The sequence below is a fragment of the Haliotis rufescens genome, unplaced genomic scaffold (genome assembly GCF_023055435.1).
Source record: "Haliotis rufescens isolate VD_foot unplaced genomic scaffold, xgHalRufe1.0.p SCAF_7, whole genome shotgun sequence".
NCBI classification, from domain to species: domain Eukaryota; kingdom Metazoa; phylum Mollusca; class Gastropoda; order Lepetellida; family Haliotidae; genus Haliotis; species Haliotis rufescens.
Genome location: NW_025964361.1, coordinates 38,478,394 through 38,502,231, shown reverse-complemented (window position 1 = coordinate 38,502,231; position 23,838 = coordinate 38,478,394). Strand labels below are relative to the sequence as shown.

Here is a 23,838-nt window from a genome sequence, read left to right as displayed (position 1 = left end):
GAAAGAGACCACGTTGCTTGTGCCATTGTTCAAAGACATTGTTCGTAGGTACGATTCTGAATATACACGAATATATACAAGTCACATGACAAAGAAGGTATTTACATGAAAGATATTTCAAATCTCGATGTTAGAGACCTTGAGAAATGTAGATTTAACTGAATCCAATCCGATTTAGTGTTACTATCATTCATTACAAATGGATAATACGATATTGCATTATAGAGAGGGTAATTATAGCTACCTGAAGGAGCAACCATATGTCCACTCTTTGAAGTTGCCGCCAAACCGGACGCGTTATTGTAACTCGCAAGAACACTGTGTACACAGCTTCTTTCTAAATTTGGAGAAGCGTAAGTGTGGTGAAAGAACAATATGAATGTAAGTCAGGCATGAAGTTGCACGGAGGAACCAACGTGAGACTTTATAATCACATGGTTGTTCATATATGTTGTTTAATGCGTGATAGGTATTACCGCTTAAAAGGTGCTTTTGTATTTATAATAAAAACTGATCGTTTACATTTAACATAGAATATAAAAATAGTTTTGTCTGGGTAGCAACATAACTGTTGCATAGGGTATGTTGTTTAATGATAATACTATATGAAAATTCCTCGAGCCAGCTGGCTTACACTATGGATAGTGTACAAGACAACAGTTATAGAACATCACGTGATAAAGTTGATGGAAACGGCAAAATATTTATTTACAATATATGTGTTTCCAGGGGAAGAGCCTGTTACAAAGTCTCTGTCTAAAAAAAAGTAAACTCGCTCCTTGTCGGACAAAACTGAATGTAATTAAGTTAACTACCTATGTACATTATCAGTGGAGTACTTGAATTAATATCAAATTGTAACCCGAGATGCTGGTGCCACACCTTATTACGTGACCACCCAGTGAGGCGTGAACACTCAGGGGCATGATATACACCCTTGTGTTTGATTTGATATACCAATCAGCCGTGGACGCCCGACCATAAAAATGGTATATATAGATTTAACCCTAATCAGGTATCGTTAAATATCGTTAAATCGTCGAGAACGTTCTGTCAGACGATCAAACGATAACTATTCAACAAGTCGGTAAATCACATCGAAAACCCAAGTTCTGGTCGCAGTGAGAAGCTCTGGATACCTTGAGGAGGGTTCACCAGCTCTGCTTCAACACCGTTGACATGGGTAAGGCATTTTATTCTATTTTTGTACACCAAACACTGTATATATCTTGAAGAACCTTTGCCTTCTGTTTGGATCATGGTTTCTTTATGAACATATTCACTGAACATGTTGCTACCCTATTACAGATCTTACCAACGTCATCAACAGTCAAGGCAGACATCTTTCTTCAAGAAATCTGCCCAAAAGGAAAAACACTGAAATTGGTAAGTAATGCTTATGTGCAATGTCGTTAACTATAGTTCATTTATTGCATCGGCACTATTAGGTAGAGTTGAGCTACGAACGCGAAAATAAACTGGTACGGCGAATGTAGGGGTGAGGTACTCCATCGGCTTCGTTGCGCTGGGTTTTTTTACCACCACCGACTGTGTTGCCAATTTAAATTTCGTTTCGGAATCAAAGCACGGTGCATGTTGTTTTTTTTTTATCAAAATGTCAACATGAGCTAGGAAAGGAAGAGCGGAAGAGCCAGGGCTCTGCGAACATCCGCGGATTGTGTAGCCTTTATATATATATATGGCTTCGCGTGGCATTATATTGGTGTTACGTACGTAGTATACCAGGTAAGTGTTGCCCTCGTTGCCCACAGGGCCATGACTTAATTAGGGTGCGAGTTGGTGGGTGGCTCGGTCTACTCGGTGGTGCTAACAGTAGGCGTAGGGCTAGGCAAGTTTACGAGACATACCCTCGCGTGGACCTGGTGATAGAACCCTTTCTTCGTTTTGAGAGGACATGTCGATATCGAATTTCGCGAATTTTCTTCTCGAATTTCTGGGCAACAATGCAGTTTACCGGGCGCAGCCCGAGCTCTACCATCCGCTCAATTACCGCGGTATAGTGCCACGCTGTCTCGTTATACCGTTACCGTGCCTCACGCTCTGGTGACTCTCGTTTCACGATCCAACACCCGTTTTCGGTCTTAGGGAAACTTACACATCTTTACAATCAAACACCCGTTCTCGGTCTTAGGGAAACTTACACATCTTTACGATCAAACACCCGTTCTAGGTCTTAGGGAAACTTACACGTCTTAACGATCCAACACCCGTTTTTCGGTCATTAGGGTTAGCTGGCTTTGGGCAAGGGTTAGCCATAAATTCTTACTTTTTCAAGCGTTAATTCAGTTAATCCCATTGGTTGTTGACATAAACAATTGCGGGTGTGGTTTCAAGAAAAGATGAATGGGAGAGCGGGCCGTGACGTCACACGCATGCGCAATTCATTGTTTACTCAATTACACATGCATGTCAATGGTGATTCTAATGACCTGTTAAACGAGCACTGATTACATGTGATAGCGCCTGTGGTCCAGTGGTAGAGCGTCGGCTAATTAACGCATTAATAAGCAGAGCCGGTGAGTCGGCGAAGCGCGTTCGAGCCCCAACAGCGCTAGTTGGATCTGAAAAAGTGCGCACGGTAAAGTGCACTAATCCCGATTTAATGGGTCATTATTGTGTAATTGGTATCCAAGCACAACATGTCTTTTTGTGATATTTCCTTTCCAGTTTCCAGTGAATTCTATGCTTGTCTTAAGAGGCGACTAACACTATTGCGTGGTCAGGCTCGCTGACCTGCATTGATGCTCATGATATGAATCTCTGAAATGTCTGGTCCAGATTCGATTAATTACAGACCGCTGTCATATAGGTGGAATATTGCTGAATGCGGCAGTAAACAACAAACCAAACCAAAACATATATTACTGTCTACATATCCTATTGGTAGGGAGTTATGTAGATTCTTATTTAGAAACCAGTGGAGCTTAGTATCCACAGTGCACATATATGGGTTACGTTATTGTAGTTTGTCCAACATTATTAGTAAAGGATGTAATGGGATTTGTTTTGTAATGGGATCGTGCCATGTATGTCAAGACATTTGTTTGTACATTATATTTGTAACACACGTTTAGAAGGATAGAAATTTATCTTTGTCTTAGCTAAATGCTTGGTACGGGCCTGTTGAATAAATTCAATGTTTGTCTGGTAGGCTTGTCTAATTTTGGAGGAATTGTGGATTTTTGAGAATGGAAATTGGCAATTGTTATATTTGTATGACTATCCAATTACATTAAAGTTGCAATTTATGTATTGTTTAAATATTTATTTGACATTTCCAGGACCAGTAAAGCTGCAAGACTTTGTCGGCCAGTCAAAAGTGGACGCTGCAATCCAAGGTATCACTTTCAGTGCTATCATGAAGATAGTTATCAATGAAATTATTGGTATATGACTCCACATACAATATCATGTATAGCATATTTATTCCTTGAGGCTATACTATACAATTCAAAGTAAATGCTGAAGTCACATGTGGTTAATATTTTTATAATTTATGTAAATTGTTTTAAACCACATTTTAATTGTTTTGAAGCAAGTATTTCATGTCCAGTTGCTCATCCTAAGTATAAAAGAATCTGCACACAATGTTGAAACTTTTTAAATGCACAAGATTGATTTTTCTCTCAATATTCAAATCAATATTCTGTAAAAATAAACAAGTTTTGTACAATTTGATTTGTTTTCATAGTGATAATACTGATGTAAATACCATTTTCAGGTGAAACTTTCTTTCTCATGGTGGGGCACACGCATGAAGATTTGGATCAACTGTTAAGTGTTTAGTGCAAGGGAACTTAGACAGAAGCCTGCAACAACCCGCGATGCCCTCCTTCAAGATTGGGGACATCCGGACACCCACCACCAAGCTATCAGACTTCAAGCCCTTCATGCCTGCCCCAAGGGAAGCGACAACCCTCCCAACTAAAGTTCAAGAGGCAATAGAGAAGAACAATGAAAAACTGCAAAAACAATCAAAGGTAATTTCAATAAATATTGCATTTCTTTTGAAATATGTATTGTGATGTGTAATATTAGGGTTAGTCAGCGTTACTTAGAATATGTGTAATGTGGGCAGAGAAACAACCCAACTTCATGAGGTTACTATTTTTGCTTTTATTGTATAGATGCACTGTGATTTTAATTATGTTCTCATATTCTTTACATTTTTTTTCTTTACTTTCAGATCACTCTGACAAAGCACCGAAGACAAGCGTCAGTATCAGAACAATAAAGAAGGAGCAGCAAGTTTTGCTGAAATGAACATATTTTTTGTCTAAGCTATGTGGCTGAGATATTGCCGAGGATTGCATTGCAGGAGTTTTGTACTTTGTATGTTTTTGTTTCTTAGTAAAGCTGTGTATTTAGAATTGTTTATGTATATACATATATAAGATGAGATGTGCACAATGAAATTTATGAAACAATATATGCAGTTATATTGTAAAATCTTGGTTGTGTTCTATTTTTTTCCATGTCTGAAGTTAACCTACTTTCAGAGTACCGTATATCACATGTAGGTTGTTTCTTTGAATTCCAACTGGGGATTGTATATTTGGTTGGCCCGATGGAATAATTATGAAATTTATTTTTTGAGAATCACATTCACCTTTAATGTTGTACACTTCAAAGTCGTCAAAAGGCCATTGAAGATGGTCACTGAAATTCTCATAATAATTTAGATAATTATAGGGTAAGCTCAAGGTTCAATGATTTGCATCTGTCTAGTATACAAAGGTATGAGGCCAACATGTTGTTCCATTGTTTAATTCGAGTGACGTCAACTTTTCTTGATAAATTTGGTAAATATAATACCAAGATAAATATCTTCAATTGCTGAATTCAATTCAAACTATCCAATGATTGAATCTTATTTCTCCTGAATTAAAATAATTCTGCTAAATATTACTGCAGAAAAAAATCCGGCCAGAAACTTCTGTAGAAAAAAAACATTCGGCCAGAAATTTCTGTAGAAAAAAAAAATACTGCCAGAAATTTCTGCAGAAAAAAAAAATTCGGCCAGAAATTTCTGCAGTAATGCATTTTCTGAGCCAATTTTTGAGCTTATGAACATGTGAACACACTGGGACACACATTATTTGGATTCGACTCCTCGAGAGCTTTCCAATGATATAAAACATGTTTTTGTAGCTCGCTTCCTTCTGTGTGGTCAAGTTCGGACTCCTGGCCATTCCTAAGTTGTCCCGCCCTGCCTTAAGTGTAATCCGCCGGAAAGTGGGGTTTCCGGATTAATGGGCGTTCACTGTATTAAAACCACCGGAAGTATTATCGAGATTTAAACATATCTTTTACTGAGAGCTGAGTCTTCCCTCGTTTGAGTCTACGGAGAGAGAATTGATTTTAATGAGATTTCAGTTGGGAACTGAATATTATTGTCATTTTTATATTGTATAAATAGACAACGTTGTTGTCTCCAGATGTCCACTAGCGTTAGTGATGGGGGAGCCCGTGGTGGGGGAATCTCAGGGTTACCGCAGGTACACCAACCCGGAAATACCCGAGTCCCACATTCTCGAGAACTGAAGTGCTGTCAATACACAATACACAGTCATGTGTTTAAATAGTTGGCATATTAATAATTTAGATATGAAAGACGAACGACGTCAACATGTGTTTGATTCAAAGAATGTTGGGAATTTTGCAAACCCACCTTATCGCATGCCACACCGCTGACACTTGCTGCAAATGTGAAACAGTTGGTTTCTCCATGATTGCCTAGTTTTTACTGATCTGCCCGGTAAAAGAAAGCATACAACCATGTTTAAAGATGGATAAAATAGAAAAAAAAGAAATGGTTATTCGATTGTGATGTATTTGATACGGGTATAGTAGGTATAATTTAGACCTTAAGTTTGCAGTGTCTCTTCAGTATGTCCAGCAAAAGGGGTACACAGGCAAAGGAGAGAAATGACAAAGATGAATATCGAAAACAAAGAGGAACATCGCGCAAAAAGCGGAACATCGCAGACAAAAGGGGACATCGGAGACAAAGAGGAACATAGCAGACAAAGAGGGACATAGCAGACAAAGAGGGACATAGCAGGCAAAAAGGAACATCGCGCAAAAAGAGGAACATCGCAGTCAAAGAGGGACATCGCAGACAAAGAGGGACATCGGAGACAAAGAGGAACATAGCAGACAAAGAGGGACATAGCAGACAAAGAGGGACATAGCAGACAAAGAGGGATATCGCAGACAAAGAGGAACATAGCAGGCAAAGAGGGACATCGCAGACAAAGAGGGATATCGCAGACAAATAGGGACATCGCAGACAAAGAGGGACATAGCAGACAAAGAGGGATATAGCAGACAAAGAGGGATATAGCAGACAAAGAGGGACAAAGCAGACAAAGAGGGATATAGCAGGCAAAGAGGGATATAGCAGGCAAAGAGGGACATCGCAGACAAAGAGGGATATAGCAGGCAAAGAGGGACATACCAGACAAAGAGGGATATAGCAGGCAAAGAGGGACAATGCAGGCAAAGAGGGACATCGCAGACAAAGAGGGACATCGGAGACAAAGAGGAATATAGCAGACAAAGAGGGATATAGCAGGCAAAGAGGGACATAGCAGACAAAGAGGGATATAGCAGGCAAAGAGGGACAATGCAGACAAAAAGGAACATCGGAGACAAAGAGGGACATCGCAGACAAAGAGGGACATCGCAGACAAAGAGGGATATCGGAGACAAAGAGGGACATCGACGACAAAGAGGAACATAGCAGACAAAGAGGGACATAGCAGACAAAGAGGGATATAGCAGGCAAAGAGGGATATAGCAGGCAAAGAGGGATATAGCAGACAAAGAGGGATATAGCAGGCAAAGAGGGATATAGCAGGCAAAGAGGGACAATGCAGGCAAAGAGGGACATCGCAGACAAAGAGGGACATAGCAGACAAAGAGGGACATAGCAGACAAAGAGGGACATAGCAGACAAAGAGGGACAATGCAGGCAAAGAGGGACATCGGAGACAAAGAGGGACATAGCAGACAAAGAGGGACATGGCAGACAAAGAGGGACATAGCAGACAAAGAGGGACATCGCAGACAAAGAGGGACATCGCAGACAAAGAGGGATATCGGAGACAAAGAGGGACATCGACGACAAAGAGGAACATAGCAGACAAAGAGGGACATAGCAGACAAAGAGGGATATAGCAGGCAAAGAGGGATATAGCAGGCAAAGAGGGACATCGCAGACAAAGAGGGACATCGGAGACAAAGAGGGACATAGCAGACAAAGGGGGAAATCGGAGACAAAGAGGAACAATGCAGGCAAAGAGGGACATCGCAGACAAAGAGGGACATCGCAGACAAAGAGGGACATCGCAGACAAAGAGGGACATCGCAGACAAAGAGGGACATCGCTGAGAAAGAAGAACATCGCAGACAAAGAGGACGTTGCGTGGAAAGAATAACATTGCGTAGAAAGAGGAGTATCGCAGACAAAGAGGAATATCACTGAGAAAGAAGAACATTGAGGAGAAAAAGGAGTATCGCAGACAAAGAGGGACAAAGCAGACAAAGAGGGACATCACAGGCAAAGAGGGACATCGCAGACAAAGAGGGACATCGCAGGCAAAGAGGGACATCGCAGACAAAGAGAGACATCGCAGACAAAGAGGGACATCGCAGGCAAAGAGGGACATCGCAGACAAAGTGGGACATCGCTGAGAAAGAAGAACATCGCAGACAAAGAGGACGTTGCGTGGAAAGAATAACATTGCGTAGAAAGAGGAGTATCGCAGACAAAGAGGAATATCACTGAGAAAGAAGAACATTGAGAAGAAAGAGGAGTATCGCAGACAAAGAGGGACATAGCAGACAAAGAGAAGTATAGCAGACAAAGAGGAACACAAATGACAAAGGTATACACGGCGGATAAAGAGGCTGTCCTTGCCTTTTCCTTGTTACGACATGGTCTAGGATGCTTAAATGTATCATTACACTTGGCGTTTGATAAGGAAATGTTTCTACTGTTGCTATTTATGTGTTTGACAGCATTTCTATATATCCTTTAGGATATCCCGGGGAAATAATGCATTGCCGTGAACGCCACAGATACAAATTACCCAAAGCCTTCATTTCCTTGTAATGCATTATCAAATACTTGGTTCTGTAGTCACGTGTGTCATGTGTGAATAAATCTCACAGACACATCCTCTTACTTTGACCTGAATGTTGTTACTAAAGCTTTATGCTGTGTAGATCCGCGTAAGATTTCACGTAGACTTGCACAGGTCTCTGGGGCAATAATTATTAGTTCAAATCAAATTTTCTAAATTATGTAAATAATAAAAACAAGTTGTCCCTATAAGAGACTGGACTGTCCTCATGTCCAGACTTATCTATTAGGAGGATAGAATTACTACACATCCATGCACTTCTTTCAAGACAGCCTTTGAGCAAGGCTAGGCTTCAATGACTCAGATCAGGAACAATCATGCAGACTATTAACCGTCGTGAAGAAGTGTGCGACAGCATAGACTGTACAAATTGTAGTCTAAGAATCTTTCTTCACAATGAATTCCCCTGACTGAAAAATTTAAACTAGTTTTTTAACCTATGCTGATGTCATGTCTAGACTTGCCGTGATTAATTCATCTTATCTTGTTAAGAAAACGAGAATAAAATATGCATGTATACCTCAGTAATGTAGCAGGCATGCCGACTCTCTTTGGTTACGTTCACTTAAGTACTAAACGTTAAGACCTGCATTACTTCGAGCTTCATCTTAAGTTAAGCTGACACTCCGTGATGTAACTAAAATACTTTTCAAAGCTTCCACAAACCCAATTCTATGTGGATGTATGCTCATGTTATCAATGCTGCTCACACACTTTCTAATTCAATCAAGCATTCCCACATCATTGGCCGGGTTACATAAACATACAACTTCGAAAACCGAATTCGTAAGGTTCCAAAAAAACCCGCCGTGATATAGCTTGATAATTACGTTAAAGAACATTCACTCACTCACCCAGAAGGCTGAACTGAAGCCACGATGACAAGACTAAAGCTAAGTCCCTGAAGATAAATAATTTAGATAGAAACAAACAACTCCATTTAAAATTTACAAGGAACCCCAGTGAGATGGGAGATTCAGAACCTGCGGAAAATCTAGACATGCTTCATTAAAGGCTGTAGCGTCACAGTAAGGACTTGGGGAGGTGGTTGGGTGGGGGGGGGGTTTGGTTGGGTGGGGTGGGGGTGGGGTCGGGTGGGTGGGTAATATGGTTCGGGGACTGTGAGACAGTCTACCACCGTGACTAAAGGCTGATGAGTTAGGTCAAACAACTATGGAGAACGGTCGCTAATAAAAAGACATAAAAACATCTGTGATACCAGTAGCCATGCAGCCAGCACGCCATGTCTGTCAGATCGACCTTACTTCGCGGTAGAGTACACGTGTACTGGTTGCATGACAGAGGAAAGTGTAGACCGGTCAGTGAGGATGGACACTCGTTAAGTGTACCACGCACGTGGATCAATTATACCCATTCAGAGGAGACATGAACCTAAGCCCGGTATGATCCGTGCTAAATCATTTATTGTACATTTGATTACAGCGTGTCACCATCCGGGTACTTTGTTTTGTGGCCTGGTTTGCCACCATCCAGTAAAGGGATGTCCACACGTGGTTTATAACACATGTCTGCGGGGTTTTCCTCCAGGATATGAGTGAGTGAGTGAGTATGGTTTAACGCCGCTTTTAGCAATATTCCACCAATATCACGGCGGGGGACACCAGAAATGGGCTTCACACATTGTACCCATGTCGGGAATCGAACCCGGGTCTTCGGCGTGACGAGCGAACGCTTCAACCACTAGGCTACCCGACCGCCCCCTCCAGGATATGAGTTGGTTATACAGAACAGGTGGCCCTGGGTTCAAATCCCGAATCTCTCTGTTTGAACTTGAAACACAGCCGTACTTGTTAGTTTCTCTGAAGCATATAACTTTAGGTTTTTGAAAGGCATTTAGAAGTGAGACACATTAGGAAGAGAATTTATGGATGTTAACTTCTTTATTATGAGGAACACAACGCTTAAGCCCCTATCTCACATTCACGAATCTGAACACGAATGAACACGATTTAACGTTTTTTCCTTAAATCGTGCTAGAACCTATGAATGTCGCGCACTCATTCGTGTTCAAGTCGTGGTCGGTCGCGCGCGGTCGTATGGACGTCGCAGCTCGGCTTAAATCGTGTTATACATTTTTCGTAAAATTTATAACACGATTTAAGACGAGCTGAAAAGCCGTGTTCAGTCGTATGAAGGTCATATGACTGTCGTGTTCAATCGTATGAAGATCGTGTTCAGTCGCGTTCAGTCCATGCGTTTGCCATACGACCGGAAGAGCCCATCACGTGACTGAGTGAGAACTAGGGAAACTCCCTGAAAGTGAAAGCTCATTCTACAGCCATGCCAAACCTCATGCGACCGAAACGGAAGCTCAAAAACCATGGTCTAACCCAGAATCTCTTCCTGTTCCTCACGCTGCCTCCTACCCCTCACCTACCCCTCACCATCAAAACCATAGCTACCAGAAGTAGTTCCTCCTCCTCCAAAGCTGCTTCTTGACGGGTCTTGTTCGTTGTTGAACATGGTGAAGACTGACACAGAAATGCTGTTGCAATGCAGCTATATACTACATGAGCCACGTTACCAAAATAAACAAAAATATGTCGTATGAAGGTCTTGCTCAGTCGTATGGACATCGTGTTTATTTTTGTAGTCGTATGGACATCGTAATGATTCGGGTTTAATCGTATGGCGGTCGTGTTGATTCGTGTTAAGTCGTATGGGCGTCGTATGACAGTCGTGTTTGGTCGTATGACAGTCGTATTAAATGAGGTTAAATCGTGTTGTATCGTATGAATATCTTATGACGGTCGTATGAGTCTCGTGTTCATTCGTATGAAGGTTGTATGATGGTCGTATGAGGGTCGTTTTTTGTCGTATGAGGGTCGTGTTTAGTTAAGAAATTTGCATAAACCACAAGGTCGAGCACGAATCAACACGATTTTTCAACTTTTCTTAAATCGTGTTCGCAATTTCTTAAATCGTGTATGTGAGATAGGGGCTTTACCCATTCACCTGATGACGGAGTAAGCATATACTCCAAAACGTTGTGTTCCACATATTAAAGAAGTTGACATCCATAAATTCTCTTCGTTATATATAACTTTAGGTAATATGTCATCTGTGTGTGTGTGTGTGTGTGTGTGTGTGTGTGCGTGTGTGCGTGTGTGCGTGTGCGCGTCGTATGTGTACGTGTGTGTATTCAAGCGTGTGGAATGGAGGGGTTGGGGTGGGTGGGCTGGCAATATTCTTACTGTTGTGACCCGAAATCATAAGAAACCGACTTCTTATCACAGTCCCTCCAAGAATATGGAATGGTCGGTCTCTAAGAGGTGTGTGGATATTTTTAGAATTTGTTGTCAAAGAACCGTCCCATTCCTTCAGACTGGAGCAGCCGGGGAACTGTGTTTATGTTTTGTCCGTCTCGAAAACAAACCATTGTCTTTCGTGTTCCGAAGGCTTCCGGCTTCTCTAAAACAACACACCATGCACGCGATTTCCAGCTTAGGAACAAGGATGAGGCATTTTGAAGTTTTTAATGCAACTTTAAAGTTTAATTTGTACGCTGAGTTTAATTTGCTCTGAGACCTGTGGTTTGGGTAAAAGGATTGTGTAGAAGTGACAGGATTAGTTGGTTGGTTGGTTTGTTTTTTACGCCACACTCAGCAATATTCCAAATAGATAAGGAAATGATACAGCCTTGTAACCTACAATATATCTATAAATGTACTCCCTTATCATTGCCAAACAGCTCCGGCTGGTTCAAACTAGCTCGTGGTGTTGTTTGTAGAGGTGCTGTTGACATTCATAAGACAAATATACTTCGTATCAATAAAAACAGGTGCTTGCATTTTTGTCATTTTAAAGAATGCAGGTGTCTTTATATGTATATTGGGGCGGTGGATAGCTTTATGCTTGAAACGTTCGCTCGTCATGCCGAAGGTACGAGTTCTATTCCCCATGAGTGTAATGTGTGATGCCCATGTCTGGTTTCCATTCACCGCTGTGATATTGCTGGAATATGTTTTTCCTAAAAGCGGCGTATAACCATACTCACACTATGTATGCCATGGCCAGGTTTGTTTGTTTGTTTGTTTGTTTGTTGTTTAACGCCGCTCTCAACAATATTCCAGCTATATGACGGAGGTCAGTAAATAATCGAGTCTGGACCTGACAATCCAGTGATTGATATAATGAGCATCGATCCACACAATTAGGATCGATGACATGCATCAACCAAGTCAGCGAGCCTGACCATCCGATCCCGTTAGTCGCCTTTTACGACAAGCATAGTCGCTTTTTACGGCAAGCATGGGTTGCTGAAGACCTATTCTACCCCGGATCTTCACGGGTCGTAAGAATGCAGGAGATCCCCCACACTAACCCGATGGCGTCGTACCCGCTGGCTTGTTACTGGTTTCTGCAGCGTAAGAAACATTGACTCACATTCAAGAACTTATTGGAGATATGTCCTATTCTACAGCAGATTCCCTCTGTTTTTTTTAAAAAAAAAACCGCCTTGAAAGAAAACGTAATCACATCTACAATTGACAAAGACCTTAGAAACAAATCTTCACAATGTCAGAAATTTTAAACTATTTCAATTGTGCCCGTACTGCACTTTAGCGAGGTTGCGTATCGCAGCGGTCTCGTGGAACCGGCAGTTCAAGTCTCGTGCCCGCTACACGCGGGTCATATCGGCCATGTTGGTGTTGACGGGGCAAACTCTCTAATGGCGATGTAAACATGGCTTCCATTGTCTCTGCACAAAAAAAGAAAATTTGTCAACAGTGGCAATTATTGTGTAAACACGCTGGCCACACTTCACGAGTCAGTAAGATCACACACAAGCCGGGGAGAGGGTAAACAGCTCAAGTCCCAGAGGATTTGGAAAGATTTTGATTTGTTACATTCACAAGGCTCTCACAAGCTGACAGAGCAGGGGTCTACAGTGTGGAGACCACGGGCTGACAACGAGTGTGTTTAGAGCAGGAACCAGTCACCAACTGCTGATTTAAAGTAAAACAAGAAAAATAAACACAAAATGTGAATCGTCAATGCCTTTTAGAATGTGGTTAAATGTAAAATTATTATGTGATCTTTGGGATTACGCTTTCTTAATAAAGTCGGGCGGTGGGGTAGCCTTGTGGTTAAAGGTCGCTAGTCATGCCGAAGACCCGGGGTCGATTCCCCACATGGGTACTATGTGTGAAGCCCATTTCTGGTGTCCCTCGCCGAGATATTGCTGGAATATTGCTAAAAGCGGCGTAAAACCATACTCACTCACTCACACTTTATAAGTACAAATTCTGTTACTTTTGGGGGGTTGAACTTTACTAAGAGTGAGTGAGTGAGTGAGTGAGTATGGTTTTACGCCGCTTTAAGCAATATTCCAGCAATGTCACGGCGGGGGACACCAGAAATGGGCTTTACCCAAGTCGGGAATCGAACCCGGGTTTTCGTCGTGACGAGCGAACACTTTAACCACTATGCTACCCGACCGAATACAAATATAACATATGTTAAAAACAAAACAGTTATTTATTTCTTGAAACATGAACCCAATAACTTAATTTTGATCATAAGCAATAAAGATAAGTGTTAAAGTGGGAGCGTGCTCCTCTTCTGTGGTATGGACCTTGTGTGTTGTGGCACGTGAGACTGAGACAATACCTGTGTGTCGTTATGGCAACCATTATTGCTCGATTGATAAACATAACAACCATTGAATTTGCAGACAAATGGAGTGGTTTTTGAAAGACTAAAATCAAACTTGCCAATTGATTCGAGCCTCATGCCCATTCAAGGGTTGGTACTGGCGTACGTGCAGCGTTAACTGTGATGCTTACTTGCGAGTACAACCTTTTGAAGACCATTTGTGTGACTTTGACACAATATGTGTAGACCGATTGGGAAATTACAAGAAATGGAATATTTGAAATATCCCTTTTTTAATCTATCCATCTTGGATGCGTTGGTTCATTTTGGTTTGTTTGTTTCTTTGATTGTTGTTTAACGCCGCACTCAGGGTTATGTGAGCTTTGTGACGACGATCTGTAAATAATCGAGTCTGGACAAGACAATCCAGTGATTGATACCATGAGCATCGACCCACGCAGTTGGGATACGATGACATGCACCAACCAGGTGTCTGACCACCCGTTCCCGTTTGTCGCCTTTTACGACAAGCATAGTCGCCATTTACGACGACCACAGTCGTCTTTTTTGGCAAGCACGGGTTGCTGAAGACCTATTCTAACCCGGATCTCCACGGGTAGGTCCATTTTGTAACACAGTTCAATCTAACATCTGCAGCGTATAATAGCGTAACTATTGAACACAGGTTCGCTAGCAGTGGTGTCACATCCAAGTTGTCCATGATTGCAGCTGACTTAACCTTTGTTCCACGTCAAGAGCGTTTGAATTCCGTATTGTCCGTTCACGAAATAATTATGATAAGTCCCTTTATAATACGTCCAATTCTATTCACAACGTTAATGCTCATGGTGCTACATTATTTATATGCAGGGCAGTGGATCAGTATGCACCCGAGTTTGATTCTCAACTCCCTGGGGTGTATACAACCTGAAAGTTCCTGTGCCATAACAATATATAGATGGATCCCATTGGTTGTAATGAGCTCGTTTGTGTTCCTATTGGGTTGCGTCCAATGAGTGGTCACGTAGAGAAGACATGGTGTTTATTTGGTATCAGTGGCCCTATGGCCAAGAGTACAAATGTTACGTGCACTTGGTCAGGTTGAACAAATATGTACAATATCACATAACATTTGAATAGTCCTTATACGGGCAGATGTCATTTTTTTAAGTATAGAGCAAGACACTTTATATATTTTGCATTATGAGTTGATAGTAGTTGATGGTATTTGGTTTCAGATGGATACACGAGAGGTTCACTGCTATTTGTACAATATAGCCATTTTAAAGGGAAGTATTTATCTTCAACTCCATCATAATTATACGTGTGGCACATCATTGGGGCTGCATTGCCATTTCCATAATAATGACGCTGTTGAATATTCAATGTATCGCTAAAACATCTGTATTTAAACTGTCTCCGGACGATATGGCCAAATAGCAACACATGGTATTATGTTCGAAAGAACAGTTTCTCAGAGGGGACTAAAAGTCCTAGACTTACATCTAGTCTCTGAAATGAACATATTTTACAGACACAAACAGTTGTTAAATTATCTTGATAAAAATATAATACAAACGAGCCCAGAGAGTCTCTTCATTTTCAGATACTAGATTTGCCAAACATTATAGACTTGCATAGGCTGTATTGGATATATTTGTATCATGGTCTGTAAGGCCGACTATAAAAGTCTCTTCGATGTCAGCTACGGGGAAATAATGTCTTTGGCTTGTCAGTTGTAATATCTGCAACTGGAACATATGGTAATATAAAAAGGTTTCTCGTTAATAGCAGGGACCATATGAAATGACTTTCTGTTAGAAGTACGTGGACACGGGTGGCCCAGCGTGTGAGGTGCCGAAGAGTGTACAGAGTGGCGTTCTTAGGTGTGCTGGAATCCTATTATCCTGGGTTAGAATCCCAGATTCACCATGATATAGATTCTTGGTTTATCGGCCCAATAACCGTGCTCGTGGGTTAAGAAAGAACTGAAGAAGAACTGCATCACTTAGGGCTTACCACCCACATTAAGCTGACACTCCGTGATATAACTGAAATACTGTTCAACGCGGTATTCACCCAATTCACTCACTATACGCAAATACATCGATAATTTAATCTTCGAACCCTTGCCAACCAATGTCAAGATGGTATGTTACCATAGCAACGGTCAAGGAACATAACAGGTACACATGGGTACACACGCCATCTTAACACCCACCCCCCTCCTCCCACAGACCACCCCCTCCCGCAGACCACCCCCCTTCGTACAATATCCGTCTGCACACTCGACCATGAAGCAGACGATGCTATCTGCATTGAAGCGAACACCTCCCGCGAAGATGTCGTAAATATTTAAACATTTCTTGAAACAGTAGTTGTGAAAATATCGCGTGAAGTATCCCACTATGGGACTTGGCAGTAAGTACTTGCAACATTCACCCAAGACTTTGATTAAAGTCGATGTCTGCGAACGTCGTGTAGCGCTGCACGTGGCACGAGATTCTCGCACGCCATCACATCGAGATGTACACTGGGCCAAAATAAACAATTCGGATTATTCCAGGAATATTGAAATAGACTTCACGATGATTGAAAATTGAATAATAAAGTAATTGTAATTTACTATTTATTGGATTTAATGTTAACATTAAGGTGTTAAAAAACAACAAATCTTGATTCGACATCTGGCTGTGAGCAAGCAAATACCGGTCTATTGACGTGATCTCACCGTATGCCGGCTGAGATCCTTCGAGACAGCTTCATTTCAATATTACCAGTGGATTAACAAGTCATTTATTGTTTAGGTATACGTTCCCAGCTGTTATTCAATTCTTTTAGAGTTCTTTTAGGTTCAAACTGGTGAAGATCCGTGTTACAGTTGATCTTCCGTGTCCCCCGTGAAGATCCGGTTCGAATTGGTCTTCAGCAACCCATGTTTGTCCTAAGAGGCGACTAACGGGATCGGGTGGTCAGGCTCGCTGACTTAGTTGATGCATGTCATCATAACCGACTTGCGTGGACCGATGCTCATGGTGAACTCACAATGACATTTAGAAAGTGGTCAAATGTAACAAATGCTATATTTCGGATAACACTTTCTTAGTAAAGAACAGATCCGCGTTCTTTTTAGGGTTGAGTCCCGTCCGGCATTCGTACCCACACTGATGTCATTTACGAGACGTAATATTTACCGACTGTCATTATATAGTTGGCAGGTTGCTGAGTGCGGCGTTAAACAACAAAACAAACAAAATCCTTTATATCCAAGTTGACGAAGGTGACGCAATTCTCTGTGCGGCATGTTGAAAAAACAACAACACTAAAACGTCACGGCACTCTCATGCTAAAGTTAGATGAAATATTTTTAACGCGTAAGGAAGAGGTTACATTTGCAATTGCACTTTTCTCTGATTCAGAGGGCATCTAGCCCAAAATAATTTCAAACAAACTGAAAAATAACAGCGGCTGACATATAACCGACACAGCGTATATAAATAAGCGGACCACGGCGATATGAGCGATAACCATCACATTAATAGACTTCTAAAAATACACTGACATTTTGTTCCATGAATAATCGCCTAAACAGACGGTGACATTATGTTTCGTCAGACATCACCATGCTAGCGAGATCGGCGAATAATAAAAAGTAAATTAATGTCATAACAAATATTGGTCCCACAGGGACAGGCCTAGGTACAGCCCGTCATCAACTGTCACTTGCCTTAAGAATTTATTTCATTCTATACGCTGACCATTAACGCGTACACAGCTTCATTGAACAATAATATCCAATTCCCTTTAATGGAGCGGGTATTGGTTTTCAGTCGGTGTTAGTTTCAGTCAAAACGAAATGCCCATTGGTCATTGTCAATTGCATGTATATTTCATCACCAATTGAAAGACATTTCATTTCGCTTGGCTTGGTTTATCGGTCCAACTAGTAATTGTTCCTGGGAGACCTGGGCCCACTTGCACAAAGCGATCTTAGCGCTACGACTATTGTAAGCCTATGTTAAAGTATGGGAGTTACGATCATCTTAGCGCTAAGATCGCTTTGTGCAAGTGGACCCTGATCATTTCCGATACGATGACCCATCCTTCACATGCGTGTCTATATCGTTTACTTGGATGTTATAGATAGCTCCTTTTACGTTATTAAGTCACATATATATGTGTATTAATTGCTAAATATTATGACAACTGGTGTATGTCAATATAGGACTTATCCACTACCCATACTGGTTGATAATTCGGGAACGCCAGCCAGTGTTGCTGTTAGTGTCGGGGTTTGTTTGAGTGTAATTTACTGTTTTGAGGAAAGTATCATGTCAAGATGTTATAGATTATAATAATGTAAATACGTAATGCAGCGAATGGGTATACAAAGCCTGAAATTCGTCATAAAATAACTTAATTACTAGTACCTATTTATGACTGCATAAACAACCCGTCTATGCGTTGTTAGTAGTCTTTGCAAACGAAAGTTTCAAACGAGACAACTAAGAAACCATATCTACCAAAATACCCACAAAATGTATCTTTTTTCTGTAAACAAGTAAACTTTATTAAAATCCAAGATATACTGTGAGCGTGAAACTTATTCACCCCAGAATATTAATTTGCCAGCTATGCTAACAGAGAAAGGTTCACATGAGTTTAATTGTTTTTCCAATTTGCCAAACTCTTGCCAGCATAGCGACACAAAGTTACGACAATGTCCAGGTAACGCGATCGAGAGGGTCAACATGGCGTTGTTGCCCCACAAATTGAAAGAGTACACGCCAAGTTACTTTGTATTGGGATTTCTCGTTAGGCAGTTGATGGAACGTGGTTTATTGTCAAAGCGTCCAGGAAATGTGTTCCGTGTTGTTCTAGCACCTTGGTTGCCATGGCTACTATAGGGCAGGTCTTCTTCCGGGTTGTCTGTGTTTAAGTCACGGTGACAGGGCTTTGTTTACGTTTACTAAAGTTCATATTCTTAAATTTTATTTTAGTTTTTTGTTTGTCATATTTGTTTCAAATATTCAAATTATGGACATATTTTCAAGAGTGAGCAACAAGTATGTGAGAGAGACAAATGTTTATACAATCAAAGAAACATTAAAAAAATGGAAATGGAAACCGCATTTTCAGCATGAATGACATCCGTTTGAGAAGGTGAAAAAAATGAAAACCATATTCATTTTCATTAAAAATCGCTGCTGAAGGCTGAAGGCATTGGTTATTGTACGATTCCGACTTTATCATAATCATGTGTGTATGAATCACTTTCAAATAGTGATGGTGCCAGGTGTTCACAAAAAGGTGAGCGTATCCTGCCCCACCCTTCACTAACACACGCAAAGGCATGTCAATTGGGAATTATCTGGAAATGCATCGGAAATCAGTTTGGACACGGATGTGTCAAATTTGGAAATGTCCCCCACGTGTTCACCAAAAGGCTTGGGTCTTGAATGGTGTAATCTTGGTGACACAACTTTGGGAAAAAGAGTCATAAGACGATCTTTGAAATCTTAAAAACAAACGCGACAAAACCCTTTTCATATTCATAGGAAACCTCTGTCAAAAGCAGAGTCGATTGTACGATTCCGACTATATCATAAACATGTGTTTATGAATCACAATCATATAGTAATAGTACCAGGTGCGAAAAGGTGAGCGTATCTTGCCCCAACCATCGAATCGTCACAAACACATGCAAAGGCAAGTCAATTGTTCACCTGAAGAAACACGGTAACATATGACACAAGTCATAATAGGGAACCTATTCACAGCTAGGTCACAGGGTAATATTCATATTTATAACAGAGTCAAATTGATTGACGTATCTGACAATTTAATTTCAAAGAATCATTTCACGTCTGCAATATATTAATATAACTGTATATATGTACGTAACTGTCCATGTTGGACAACTTGAGGTGCCTGATGTCGAGTTAGCAGGGGATCAATGAACAGAAACAGGTTACCAGAACCAGAATAGTAAAACTGTTACTTAACAGTACTAAAAACATTGTACATTAAATTCCAAATGACATATACCAAATATATCTATTTTGAATAAACGATTTCTAAGGGATGCGGGCTTTTCTCGCCAGGAGGTAGGGGATATATATCTGTCTGGCGTCGCGTAGACATTTAAAACTACAGTTTGTCTCCAGCAGCATGCAAACAATACTGTTTTTCTATGAATATTCTCTTAATTTCATGTCTATATCACGATCTCCGTGTGTGTATAAGGGTGGTGGGGGTATGGGTGGGGGTATGGGTGGGGGTTGTGGTGTCAACTGCAATATTCTCGGCTTCGTCAACAAATAAATTCTCACGTATTATTTATAGCATGCAATACCGAAAATACTCGACTTGCTTTTCAACAAATTTCCATTTGATAAAAGGGATATTTAAGTTCTGATTTCTCATTTAAAACGTTAGCCTAAATGGTCACTTTAAGTTTGACATGACGTCATTGTTTGAGTACACCTGGTATGTATAACGGCATAACAACCTGGGACGCTTGAATTTCTAGTGAGTGAGTGTGGTTGGTACGCCGCTTTCAGCAACACTCCAGCAATTTGTAATCAAAGTCATTTTCTTTGTGAAGTGTTTTTTTTATGGAGTTTGTTTGGTTCCGGCACAATTTTTCATTCATAGGCTGAGTAGGAATTATAGAGACTGCTAACTAGACGGGTTATGTCCCTTTATAATGGCTGTTAATGGCTACTAACTAGCTAGGCCATAAAATTGACGGACGAAAATTGACTTGGCAGATAAAATTCGAATGTCACGAAACCAGGTGTAGTTGTGCTGAATACATTCGAGTATGGCAGCTATCCTGGGCGACCAACTGGGGATAAACTGTCACTATACTGGGCGACCAACTGGGGATAAACTACCAGGCAACAGAAAGTATACATTTGAAAACTGGATTTGGCCAAACGTTACTAGGTGAGGTGAGGTGAGGTGAGGTGAGGTGAGGTGAGGTGAGGTGAGGTGAAATGGGGTTTAACGTCGCGCCCAAGATTATTGCACTTATATAGCGACGTGCATGTACGTGTGTGTGTGTGGCTGCTTGTACTAGTCCGGACTGATGCCGATTTATAGTGCTAGCTCACTGATATACCCCGCCGCAGTTTAACATGAATACCCCACTCAGACACAGTATACTGACTCCGAGCCGACCAGTCCTTGTTTTAGCCCCTTAATGCCAAGCGCCAGACAGGGTAACAACAAGTACCATCTTTTAACGTCTTTTGGTATGACGCGGTCGGGGATCGACCCCCGGACCTTCCGCTCTCCGGGCGGACGCTCTACCACTAGACCACGGAGGCGGTCCGTTACTAGGCTGAAAACGATCGCCGAAACATTGCAAAATTAAGGTCCTAAAACACAAATATGATACCGGATTCAAATACATGGACATCACCATCGAATAACCATTTCTTGTTTGTTTCAGTGTTCGCTTCCATCAGATATGGGTGTTTACTTTCATTTGCCCGGCAGTTTATCTTAATTCGGGATGTCAAACGGTCAGTTAACAGTGTTGAATATTCTCAAAACTGGTAACTTTCGTTTGAACTTTTTTTTCAATTTTTTGGTTTTGTTAGATATGTATAAAATAAATTTGTTTCGAAGGCGCGAACTTATCTGTTTACGCACTAATATCTTGTTTTATCTGCATGCATCGCGGATATATTTTGGTATATGTTTATCACAAGTAGTTAATTGTTAACTCCGAAATAGACCTTTGTCATATTCTTGTCTTTGTTTATCATCACCTGCAGCGCACCCAACAGAATAGATACACACTGACTAATATATTCATCTTGTGAAACACACCAACACGACCATTGACGTTCCTTATTATCGACAACGTATTTATCATATGTTATTTAGGAAAATAAAAGTAATACTAGTATTTAAGCTATATAGAATAATTAAAACGTATACAATCTTACATAATGAAAAAGAGCACCGCGGTAACATGTTTTCTGCTATGAATATGGAAAGTATAGATTTCTACTATTACTATAGTTAGTATAGATTCTTACTTTGACTGTGGGTAATGCAGATTTCTACTTTGAATATTGAAAGTACAGATTTCTCCTTTGAATATGGTAAATACAGATTTCTACTTTGACTATGGTAAATGCAGATTTCTACTTTGACTATGGTAAATACAGATTTCTACAGTGACTATCGTAAGCATAGATTTCTAGTTTGACTATGGTAAGTATCGATTTCTACTTTGACTATGGTAAGTATCGATTTCTACTTTGACTATGGGAGTAGAGATTCTATAACTATACAATTAGTAAGTAGTTAAGTTAAGAGTGAGTGAGCAGCATTGAACAGTATACCAGTTATATCACTGCGTGGCAGCTTAATGTGGGAGGAGAGCCCGAAGTGATGCAGGTCTCAGACTTTAACACTGACTAACACTTATTCTGTCTCACAGTCTCTGAATGGTATTATTTCCCCTTTCCCCCAGCGTATTATTTCCCCTTTCCCCCAGCCCATACCGTAATGCCGTTGTCCTAAATAAAGCAAGTCAAGATTTTCCCCAGGTTCAGGGATCCCCCTCCCATCTCACTTGGGCTCCTTTTGAATTTAAACGCAGTTATTTCTTTCTTTCAAGATTATATATTTTAGAGACTAGGCGTTCGTCAAACTAACTCTAGCAACAGCGTGACGCGGGGCAAGGAGATATACTCCGACTCCAAAAGGCTAAACTGTGCAACGGTCTACATATGTACAAAATAACATCTCGAATGTCATCACTAGACCCATGTCCAAATAACACGGGTATATTTCTGGTACGTTTTCCCTGGACAAACAAATTTGAGTAAACCGGGAACATTTCACGACCTTTTCTACCCGTTGTTAGTACACCGATAGATCATTAACATTCAGTGAAGAGTTGTCATCACCCTACTGTCATCTCTGGCATCTTTGACCCGAGGTTTTCAGAGAAGCCCAAGTGAAGTTCAAGTGCAGACAAACAAAACACAATCTTCACAAAACCGATTTTCTTAGAACTATTTTCCGAGAAACATTTTGCCCGTGTAACGTACTAGCAGACAGACGTGTGCACTGGCATTCTTTGGTACAAAGGAATTCATACGCGTTGGCCACGGATACTGTTTTCCTGTAGATTAATTCCACAATTGGAGAAGACCAACGAATTTCATATTGTTCACATAGCTTTGTGGCATAGATTATCCAGCATTAGCACTAATCCACGTCTAATGCCGTGAACAAATGAGACTTGGCGAGATCTGTTGACACTGAGTCTCGTGGTTTCGCACATGCGAGAGACAGACGCGAGACTATTTTAGTAATAACAACAGAACTCATGTAGACAGAATCAGTTTCATGTATAGTGAACGAAACTATTCACTGACACATTCACGATGCCTTAAAACTTCGTAAATAATAGATACCGATTAAATTAGTTGTTGCAAATAGAACCATAATTGTTTTACATAGAAATTATATCATGCACAATATATATTTTCAAACACCTTTCCTAAAGGAAAGTAAAACATCGTTAATAGTCACAGGATCCGATCGTTTAGTAGTTAAACCCAAGTAATATAACATATCCATTTGATTAACGATCGCAAAACACATTAACGAAACAAAAACGTGTAGGAAACTAGTAAAAGATATCCAATCAGCATGGACACCTACTAATGGAGTATATTCTCGACCTTGACCTTCACTCATGTTTCTGGGAGGACATGCTCCGTCGTGAACATCTGGTGTCATCACTTACACTCTACAATTACTGTGAGTTCACGAATTTGTTCTGTTTATTTTGTTGGTGTCCGTTCCCATGGCAGACATACGGACACAGCGGGACAGGGATTTTGTTGGACACGGATCGCCTCTGTAGTTTAGTGGAAAGAGCATCTGTCCGCAGCGCGGAAGGTCGGTGGTTCGATCCCCGGTCACCAAAAGACGTTGAAAGATTGTACTTGTTATTACTCTACCTGACGCTCGGCTCGGAGTCAGTATACTGTGTCTGAGTGGGGTTTCCATG

General features: G+C 40.9%; 1 long non-coding RNA gene across 2 annotated transcripts; it reads left to right on the top strand.

The window, feature by feature from the left end:
* Window positions 1–1,178: 1,178 nt before the first annotated feature.
* LOC125376176 lies at window positions 1,179–4,260 on the top strand. 2 transcript variants are annotated; one of them, XR_007219082.1, is made up of 4 exons: window positions 1,179–1,386; window positions 3,303–3,359; window positions 3,743–4,001; window positions 4,208–4,260. It is a non-coding gene; the product is annotated as an uncharacterized LOC125376176 (long non-coding RNA). The 2 variants fall into 2 exon arrangements; XR_007219083.1 differs by lacking the exon at window positions 1,179–1,386 and adding an exon at window positions 1,599–1,746.
* The last annotated feature ends 19,578 nt before the right edge of the window (window positions 4,261–23,838 follow it).